The sequence below is a fragment of the Apodemus sylvaticus genome, chromosome 19 (genome assembly GCF_947179515.1).
Source record: "Apodemus sylvaticus chromosome 19, mApoSyl1.1, whole genome shotgun sequence".
NCBI classification, from domain to species: Eukaryota; Metazoa; Chordata; class Mammalia; order Rodentia; family Muridae; genus Apodemus; species Apodemus sylvaticus.
Genome location: NC_067490.1, coordinates 9602924 through 9611869, shown reverse-complemented (window position 1 = coordinate 9611869; position 8946 = coordinate 9602924).

Below are 8946 nucleotides of genomic sequence, written 5' to 3'. Positions count from 1 at the left end.
GAGAAGGTAGCTGCTACTGCGCTTAGAAGGGCGGAGCGCACGCCAGTCCACCAACGCTTGCGCAGCGCATCCGGAACCCAGGGTCCCCAGGCACGCCACCGGATTCCCCAGGCACCCAGCCGCTAGGATCAACGTCCTCACCAAAAGGAATCCACAGCCTGAGCCTGACTGAAGTTTCTGAGCAAGTGGAGTTCATGATGCAGCAAGCTGAATTTACATCTGTTCAGGCGCTGTTAAAGGAAACCTGTAGCCAAGTCTCACGTGCATTTTAAATCCCACTTGGCCAGCATCCTGGGACTTCCCGGGCGTGGGTGTGACTTAGGTAAGCATTCCTCAGCCGCACCTTGAGTTGATGTAGGCTTGCTACAGTCTCCTTCGAGCTGAAGTAAAAACAAAACAAAAAACAAAATAAAAACAAAAAACAAAAAAAAACAACAGCAAAAAAAAACATACAAAAGAAACCTTGTCTCGAAAAAACAAAAACAAACAAACAAACAAAAAACCCACAAAAGCTGCAGTTGTATCTGGGACGATAGCCACGGCGATTCGTCCCTACTGACTGCTGGATGTAATTGCGGATTTGGACGGAGAACCACGTGGCATCGGCTCGTCTTTACTTCAGGGGGATTTGTTATCCCTGCCACTTCCCTCAACTCTCAAAGGCAGTAGAGAGCCCCTGGTTCAGGGGAGTGGCCTTTGCCCGGGGCACAAAGTGGGGAACCAGCCCCCCCCCCCAGGATTGGTTAGAGGGATTCGAAGCTGGTGGAGCAATCAATGGTCAGATCCAGGACTCTCAAGGGTGCTACCCACACGCAATCCAGAGCGCTGGATCCGGGGTACGATGGTGGGGCTGTCCTGTGAGGATGAGGGTATCCCATGCGAGCCTGATGGTTTGTGCTTTTTGCCTGCTTTTGCTAAATATTTTAAGAGTTATTTTTTATTGCCTGGCGGTGGTGGCACTCGCTTTTAATCTTACCTTTTAGGACTCAGAAACGTGGGATCTCTGAAGGGTCAGCCTGGTCTACTGAACGAATTCCAGAACAGCCAAGGCTATACAAAGAAACCAAGAATGGCATGGAAGGAATAAAGGAAAGAAGGAAGGGGTGGGCCGAACATAGCAGGGCTTTTGCTGGAAAGAAGAAGAAGAAGAAGAGGAGGAGGAGGAGGAGGAGGAGGAGGAGGAGGAGGAGAAGGAGGAGGAGGAGGAGGAGGAAGGAGGAGGAGGAAGAAGAAGAAGAAGAAGAAGAAGAAGAAGAAGAAGAAGAAGAAGAAGAAGAAGAAGAAGAAGAAGAAGAAGAAGAAGTTGTTTTACTGGGTTGTAGGGGGATTATAACTCCCGCATAAAGTCATACAAGGATACAAGGTTGGGGGAGAGAAAAGGGATTTAATTCCTTGTTGTAAATCCAAGTTTCACAGTGGTTGATAGAAAATACTGGGGCTGGAGAGATGGCTCAGCGGTTAAGAGCACTGACTGCTCTGCCAGAGGTCCTGAGTCCAAATCCCAGCAACCACATGGTGGCTCACAACCATCTGTAATGAGATCTGATGGCCTCTTCTGGTGCGTCTGAAGACAGCTACAGTCTACTTACATATAATAAATAAATCATAAAAAAGAAAAGAAAATATTAAATCTGATGTGTCTTACAATGGACTAGGAACATCAAAAGGGGAGCACAAAAGCTACATGCAGGCTATAGAGCCACAGGGGCTCCTGGACCAACAATTTTGGTCATTATGTTCTTGTAATCTTAGTACCTATGTGTAATGCATGTGTGCCCTCCTGGTTGGTTTGGTTTTGGTTTTGGTTTTGGTTTTTTTGGTTTTTTTCCAGACAGGGTTTCTCTGTGTAGCCCTGGCTGCCCTGGAACTCACTCTGTAGACCAGGCTGGCCTCGAACTCAGAAATCCACCTGCCTCTGCCTCCCAAGTGCTGGGATTAAAGGCGTGTGCCACCACTGCTTGTTTTTTTGAGATAGGGTCTCTAAGTAGCCTTGGAACTCACTATGTATAGCAGGCTGCCTATGAACTCACAGAGATCCCCCGTCTCTGCAAAGGCATGTGCCACCGCTCCCAGCTCCCATTTGTATTCTTAAAAATACAATGAGATTCCACCTCACTCCTTAGAAGAGCCACTAGGTCCCTATCCATCTACAGATGACAAGTGCTGGCCAGGATGGTCTGGTTGGCGCCCTTAGGCACTGAGGAGAGAAAGCGAACTGCCTGATGGGTCCTCAAAATGTAAACAGAGGCTTAGCATCTGAAGTAGGTTTACACTGCCAACACTTGGTCCCATGTTCTCCAAGCTAGTGCTGCCCCTGCCTTCAGGCTCTGCCCTCTGAAGCAGGGCGGGAGCCCCTGCTGCCCACACGGGGGCCAGAATATGTTTGACTTTACTTGTGGCATGTGTATTCTATCTTGCGGACTCAGGAAGCAGTAAAACTAGCAGCCCAAAGTTCAGGGGACTGGAAATTGGGTCTCCTGTGTTACGGTTGGCACAGTGAAGCTTATGCTATCCAAAAGGCAGTGGGCCTCCTCCTGGGAGGTAGCAATCAGCCAACTTTCCAGTAGTTGGGAACAAATTAGTAAACTCATTAGGGAAAAGGGATAAACTCCGCCTCTGGGAGCGTCTAGAGTAGACGCAGTGTGGCCACCCGCAAGTCCTTCTCGGGCAGGCGCGTACCAGGGCTGCTTGGATCCTGGAACACAGGCCAAGGTCATAGGACCAGGTTCTTGCAATGTCCTGGACTGGACTGCAGGGAGGGAAGGGTCAGGGGTGAAGACGGGGTGTGGCCAAGATGAGGGTGGGGCCAAAGTGTGGGCGGGGAGTATTCCGAATCCCTAGAGTCAGGCCTGATTGTGGTCTGGGAATGAATGAGTAGTCATTGGCCTTTTCAGCCCGGAAGGACCATTCAACTGTCCGGGGTCAAAACCCACAACCTCACCCACAAGGCCAGGGAAGAGGAAGTTCCTAAGACCATTTTAGACAGGACAAGTCAGGGACAGATTATCTTCTGGAGTTGACCTGTCCCGAAAGTGAAAGGGGGCTGAGGGAGGCCTCAGGGGTTAAGAGCACTGGCTGAGCCGGGCAATGGTGGGTGGCACAGGTCTTTAATCCCAGCACTTGAGAGGCAGAGGCAGGTGGATTTCTGAATTCGAGGCCAACTTGATCTACAGAGTGAGTTCCAGGACAGCCAGGGCTACACAGAGAAACCCTGTCCCAGCAAAAGAAAGAAAGAAAGAAAGAAAGAAAGAAAGAAAGAAAGAAAGAAAGAAAGAAAGAAAGAAAGAAAGAAAGAAAGGAAGGAAGGAAGGAAGAAAGGAAGGAAGGAAGGAAGAAAAAAAGGAAGGAAGGAAGGAAGGAAAGAAGAAAAAAAGGAAGGAAGGAAGGAAAGAAGAAAAAAAAGGAAGGAAGGAAGGAAGAAAGAAAGAGCGAGCACTGACTGTTCCTGCAGAGGACCGAGGCTTGGTTCTCAGCGTTCACACGGGCGCTCAACACCATTCATAAATTCCAGGGCATCTGACGCCCTCTTCTGATCTCCGAGTGCAGCAGGCACAGATGCTGAGCACAGACATAGGAGAAGCAAACACTCATACACATGAAATTAAATTAAATTAAATTCCTAAAGAAGGAGGAGGAGAGGGAACAACGCACGTCACAAGTCCCCCTCAGTGAGAGAGCTCCTTGCTGGAACCAATGGACTGGAGCCTGGAATCGTGAACCAAACCCTAAACCCTAAGTGCTTTGGTCAATATCCTTTTATTATTGTTTACTTTTTTCAGAAGCCAATCATCATGGTGCACGCCTTTAATCCCAGCCCTCAAGAGGCAGAGGCAAGTGGATCTCTGAGTTCGAGGCCAGCCTGGTCTATAGAGCAAGTTCCAGGATGGTCAGGGCTACGCAAAGAAACCCATCTTGAACAATACAGCATAAATAAATAGAAATTTAATACAATATATTTTTAAAACACTTTTCCTTTTTTAAAGTTTATTAATTTATTTTGTGTATATGAATAGCTGTCTTCAGACACACCAGAAGAGGGCATCCAATCCCATTACAGATGGTTGTGAGCCACCATGTGGTTGCTGGGATTCGAACTCAAGACGTCTGGAAGAGCAGTCAGCGCTCTTAACTGCTGAGCCATCTCTCCAGCCCTAGACAATATATTTTAATCATGCTTTTCCTCCATCAAGTCCTCCTAGATGCTCTCCACCTTCCTATACATCGACTATATGTTCACCTTCAAAAAGAAAGAACAAGCAGGGCGGTGGTGGCGCACGCCTGTAATCCCAGCACTTGGGAGGCAGAGGCAGGTGGATTTCTGAGTTCCAGGCCAGCCTGGTCTACAGAGTGAGTTCCAGGACAGCCAGGGCTATACAAAGAAACCCTGTCTTGAAAAACCAAAGGGGGAAAAAAAAGAAAAAAGAAAAAGAAAGAAGGAAAGAAAGAAAGAAAGAAAGAAAGAAAGAAAGAAAGAAAGAAAGAAGAAAGAAAGAAAGAAAGAAAGAAAGAAAGAAAGAAAGAAAGAAAGAAAGAAAGAAGGAAAGAAAGGAAGGAAGAAAGAAAGAAAGAAAGAAAGAAAGAAAGAAAGAAAGAAAGAAAGAAAGAAAGAAAGAAAGAAAGAAAGAACAAGGTCTGGAGAGATGGCTCGGCAGTTAAGAGCACCGACTGCTCTTCCAGAGGTCCGGAGTTCAAATCCCAGCAACCACATGATGACTCCTAACCATCTGTAATGGGATCTGACGCCCTCTTCTGGTGTGTCTGAAGACAGCTACAGTGTACTTACATATAATAAATCTTTAAAAAAAAGAAAGAAAGAAAGAAAGAAAGAAAGAAAGAACAACAAAAGAAACAGAACCCCCCCAACACACACACAAATCAAAACAGGCTAATAAAACACTCCTCCACTGCTGGTGGAGCTGTAAGATGGTACAATCACTTTGGAAATCAGTCTGGCACTTCCTCAGAAAACTGGACATGACACTTCCAGAGGACCCTGCTATACCTCTCCTGGGCATATACCCAAAGGATTCCCCGGCATGCAATAAAGACACATGCTCCATTATGTTCATAGCAGCCTTATTTATAATAGCCAGAATCTGGAAAGAACCCAGATGCCCCTCAAAGGAGGAATGGATACAGAATATGTGGTATATTTATACAATGGAATACTACTCAGCAATTAGAAACAATGAATTCACAAAATTTTTAGGCAAATGGTTTGATCTGGAAAATATCATCCTAAGTGAGGTAACCCAGTCACAAAAGAATGCACATGGAATGCAATCTCTGATAAGTGGATATTAATTAGCCCAGAAGCCCTGAATACCCAAGGCACAAATCGCATAACAAATGACTCCCATGAAGAAGTATGGAGAGGGTCCTGATCCTGGAAAGGATTGATCTAGCATGGAAAGGGAATATAAGGACAGAGAATAAAAGGAGGGAAGTGATTGGAGAATGGATGGAGAGAAGAAGATTTATGGGACATATGGGGAGGGGGGATCCGGGAAAGGGAAAATTATTTGGAATGTAAACAAAGAATATAGAAAATAAAAATATTTTTAAAAAAACAGGCCAATAAAACAAACAAAAAGGACATAAAACAAGTAGCACGACACAGCTTCTCCACTGAGGCTGGGTGAGGGACAGATCAATCGGGGGCAATATGTCCTGATCAGTCATTCTCTTGCTACGTTCCTTTAGCAGAATAATGTCATTACATTTTTCTCATAGGTCGCCCTAGGTTCTTGGCCGCCTTTGCAGTGCCAGGTGTGAATTCCATCTCTTCCATCTCAATAAACCCAATCAACACGTGGTAGGGAAAAAGAAACAATTTACGGAAGAGTGGGGAAAAGGTATTTGGAAAGGGCTGGAGGAAGAAAAGGAAAGGGAGAGACATGTTGTGATAAATCATAATCTCCAGAAAAATTCTTTAAGTGCTTGGTTACACCGATAACATGTCTACCACTGTTGCAGTTGCAGCATATTGTGCTGGCAGGTTAGTGTCGCAGATCGCGGGGTGGGGCTGGGATTGTAGCTTGGTTGAGGATTACCTTTCTCCTCCATTCGTGTGCAGAGTGCCGCTCAGTACCCCAAATGCTGGGCAGGAGGGGTGAGGTTTCTAGTTAAGCTTAATCAGACACTTACCCATTTTTCCATGAACCTCTCTCTCTTTCCTGCCCAATTTTGGATTCAGCACTCCCTCGGCAATGTTCCAAGGTAAGGTGTTCTTCTCCCGAGATCCATTAACCTGTCTACCTGGATGCATCACAGAAACACCCCACACAGTTCTGAGAACTAAAATTGTTCCCCCACAAGGTTGGGAAGGCTTATTCAAACCTCTCTTATCCTTAGCATTGCTGGGAAGGAGTCAGTCAGTCCTTCTGACCCTGTCTGTACCTTTGGCAAATGACCTAAGATTTCCTTTCTAGAAGTTGTTGGGTGTCTTCTCCCAGATGTTGTAAATACACTGGAAGAAGCTGGCAGAGTAGGTCGGCCCCTAGACCCCCCACTGAGCACACAGCCTCCCAGGTTTCCTTACTTACTACTGCCTGGTCACTTGTCCCTTCTGTGTCCCCTGACCCTTTCTGGATGCCTAGTGTTTCTTGGATTTCCTTGATCAAGAGTTGGTATTTCTTAACATTCTTGCCCATTTCCTAATTCCCCGTTGCTCCGTTTCAGACAACGTTCCTTACAAGATGTTCCGACCTTGCATAATAGTTTCCCTGTCTGCCGTCATGCCTTTGCTGGCTAGAACTCTCTCTGTTACTCTATGAATGTTCCTTTTTATCTGGGGAGGAGGAGCTATGTAACCGAGACTAACCTTGACCTCACTTTGACTCCCAAACTGGCCTGGATCTCAGACCCTCCTGCCTCCGTCTTCCCAGTGCTAGGATTAGGCCACAGACAGCACCTGGATCTTGTCCTATTACTGACCCTCCAGATCCCTAGAGACTGGCTGGGTCAGGGAAGACCAGGCTCCTTCACAGACGCAGGGCTACGCCGTGCTTAGTGAAAGCCTGTATTTATGTCTGTAAACCTGGATCTGAAGTCACAGGTAGTTGTGACTGTAACTTAACAGTCTGGGAGCCTGGAGAGGGCACATTAGCTATTTGGAGTGTGGGGAGATCTTTCCAGTCTACTTTTTCTCAACTTCACCACCTGCTTGACTGCAGAAACACCCCCAGATTCCCATCTATCCCCCACATGTCCACAATGACCCTCACTCACGTCCAGTCCACTCCCACCAGATACATGCCCTATGCTCTGACTCAGGATACAGTTAGGAGTCATCCTGAAACACAGGCTTTGCAAGATCCGTGCAGAGCTCAGTTGGGGCTCAGAGGTTAGGCAGGCAGGTAGGGTGACTGAGGAGGGCTCTGTCTGCAGACAACAGAAGCTGTGCCTGCCCCCAGCCACGTCGGGGGAAACTTTGACCTTGCCCTGCAATGTGGACAACCTTTGAGATCGGCTAGGTTTGGTTTTGGTCTCGCCCCGTCTTCCACTTTGCTCCTGGGAGTAAGCATGGTTATCAGAGGCAGTGGGAGAGGGAGGGGAGCAGGGGCGGGCCAGGGTTGAAGGCAGAGAAGCTAGAGAGAAGTGACTGGAGGAGCCGGGCTGTGGTGGCGCTCGCCTGTAATCCCAGCACCCTGGGAGGCAGAGGCAGGAGGATTTCTGAGTTCCAGGCCTGCCTGGTCTACAGAGTGAGTTCCAGGACAGCCAGGGCTACACAGAGAAACCCTGTCTCAAAAAAAACAAATCCAAAAACCCCAAAACAAACAAACAAACAAAAACCACAAACAAACAAACAAAAGAGTGTGTGGGAGAGGAGAAAGGAGCCGCCAGCGGTGTGGCCCTGTGGCCTGGCTATTGGAGCTAGTTGCAGCCCAGATGAAACATTGTAACTAATAACTTGGGTTATGGATAGAAAGTAGATTCTAACAGCTTGGAGGGTAGGCAATGGCCCAGCTATGGTGCCGCTTAAGGCAATATTAAAATATAAAGCTGCACAGAGAAACCCTGCCTCAAAAAAACAGACAACCCCCCCAAAACAAAAAACAAACAAACAAACAAAAAAAACAAACAAAAAAAGAGAGAGAGAAAATGTGATCATAAAAAGAGAAAAAGGCGGGTGAATATGTTCTATGGCGGTGTGGGGAAAGGGGGCACCTCAGCGGGCCCATGCCGAGGCTTCCCTTCCCCCTGAGGGACCAGACAGACACTGGTATAGTACAGAATAGAGTTTATTCAGGGCATGGGGAGGGGAGTGAAGGGGTAGTAGAGGCAGAGAGAGGGAGAGAGGAGAGATGCAGAGGCCGGCCATGACCACACCACGTGGAGAGAGGGGGAGGACAGGAGACAGGAGAACCCAAGGGGGGGCAAGAGAGAGGGGAGGAGAGAATAAGAGAGGTAAGAGTGGTGAAAGAGAGAGGAGGGCTGAGCAGACCTTTTATAGTAGGCCAGGCCTACCTGGCTGTTGCCAGGTAACTGTGGGGCGGGGCATACCTAGCTGTTGCTGGGTAACTATGGGGTGGAGCTTAGACAGAATCCTAACAGAAAATATGTAAAGCTCTGGGTGTGTGTGTGTGTGTGTGTGTGTGTTTCATCCCATCCGGGAACATAAATGGTCAAAGGCAGGGAGTAACCCTGCCCCAGGATTTATTAAAATATTCATATTTCAGACTAGTTCACCCCAGAAGAGAGGACCTGTCACTCAAGCAGGGCTGCTCTCTCCAGGGCTCCCCAGGCATCACCTCCAGCCCCTCCTGAGTAGAACGAGTCCAGCGGGTACCGATGAGAGAGCCAGGACTGCTTGCCTCCTCCTCACAAGACAGGATGCTCAGGCCACGCCCTGGCCACAGGTGTGCTGAGGCTGCCTACGCTGGACAGGTGGACACAAGAGACTGCAGGCTCAGGCACAGCGGTTGGCAGCACTGGCAGCTCTTC